This window comes from Poromitra crassiceps (genome assembly GCF_964638095.1).
Source record: "Poromitra crassiceps genome assembly, chromosome: 29".
NCBI classification, from domain to species: Eukaryota; Metazoa; Chordata; class Actinopteri; order Beryciformes; family Melamphaidae; genus Poromitra; species Poromitra crassiceps.
In genome coordinates, this window is record NC_139641.1 from 12,849,702 (window position 1) to 12,851,822 (window position 2,121).

Genomic DNA, 2,121 nt, shown 5'->3' on the forward strand with positions numbered 1-2,121 from the left:
GTCCACTATATGTCCTGCTTGGGATAAAGATGATGGCAGAGACTGGTTTCTTCTGAGTGACGTGTTCACTTCCAGACTGGCATCATCATGGGGCTGTAGGTCCAAGCTGAGGTTCTGGCAGAAGAACACCCCTGGCACCGTCGCCCAATGACCTTCAAAGCATCATCGAAAATGACCCCTGGTCCTTCCCTGAATATGAAGCGACTTGTAGATCAACAAACCATCAGGCTTGACAGGTCTAACCCATGTGTCATTACGCCGCGTCGAGACATCGCACGTCGCTTTAATTCGCCATCTCTCAGAGTGTCACACTTTATATGCCTTGGCATGGGCGGGCTACATGCAGATGCATAATTTATCTGGAATTAGCGCCTATTTGAGTAAGCATCAAGGAACGGCGGAGGAAGTTGGAGGAGAGCTTAAAGAACCGCGGGGAAGCCGTCGGCAGGATTAATGCGGGGAGATTTTTATACGAAATTAGGGGCTTAATGAAGTGGATAAAAAAGCTGTCAGTGTTTTACTGCATCTAAATTGTGTTGGAAGTGGTGTTTAGCTGTCAGCTAACGGCTCGTGGCGGTTAGCTCCGAGGCTTATTTAACTTAACTGCTGAATAACTTGCACGGCGAAGCTGTTCAGTCATTTTTCTTTATGCACAAAAATGGTAAGGGGATTTTTTTCCCCCCTTGACCCTGCTCTGAAATACACCTACACCTGAAATAGTGTAGTAGCTGTACTGTACTGTACTGTAGCTGCTACCATTACGTATGTCTAATGTTTAATTGTATGTTTAATTAGGTAAATGCACCTGTGCAAACAGAATGTTAATTACGTTTAAAGTATGTCCATGCCATTTGCACCTATGTGCAGTGAATATGTCACTGTCTTTGACTTGTCTTATCGCTTTACTGCCTTATTGCTTGTTGTTTCTCTTGTTTTCCTGCACCTATATGCCCTGTTATTTTGCACTATGTTGTAACGGAGTTCACAGCACAAGAATTTTGCACGTGATACCTGTACTACGGAGTGACAATACAAATCTTGAATCTTGAAATCTCTTGAATCCTGAATCTCACTCATTATGACGTATGAACTGCAGCCAACTCTAGACAATTGACAATAAGAAGTCTTATGTGTTTCATATCACAGAATTGTTGAAAATATTATTTTAAGCTAATTGGCATTGGTTAAACATGTAAATTAAACCATTACATAGACTAATATATAGACAATAACTAAATTAAAAAAATTGATAACTATAGTTACATTATTGTATACTATGTATGGGATAGTGTATATATGACAATTATTGTCATATATACTAATTGTTATGTATTACTGTATGACTAGTGTTTTATGTATGTATATGTGCATGTGTATATATATATGTATATATGTGTGTATATTTCTATAGTATGTGTTGTTATACAAGTATATAATAATGTAGTATTGTGGAAAAGGGGTGGGAGTTAATAAGTTATACTACTTCTCACTCCTTTTCGAATATGTCTACGTTCGTTACCCCTTCATCTGTATGTCATAATACTATTTCAATCGACTTGTTAACGTGTCAGTTTGAAGGACCTGTATATTGTCTCTGTTTTGTTTACATACATATTCAAAATAAACATGACAAACAAACAATATGAGGGAATGGATTTCTTTACAAATTGGATGCCGGCTAAACCTCGTTTTGTCAATACTGAGGAATCCAATTTAGCCCGTTACGCTCGCATTGCAGACGCAATAAATGAAACAGAAACGCTCTCTATTCCTTACCATGGTAGCTAGCAGCTGACATTTACAGTACAGGCTGTATAATTCACCATACAGCCTCAGCAAATGAGGCATGCTTACTGGAAATTGAACAAGTACGGACACAGCTATGGAGCTAGAGGGGCAAAGAGGAATAGCAATGCACTATAATAGTGGGGGACATTGGCACACAGTCCTATAGCGCCATCTAGTGTTTCTTGTCAAGTCTGCATACGACGGTGAGAAGAGGGTCGTCAAAGGCGGTGTTTCACCATGTTTAGAAGCCAGCTTTTTTACACCAGTGGTTCTCAAATGGGGGTCTGTGGCACTTTGCCAGGGGGTCCGCAAAAGGTTTTCAGGAAAATAAAA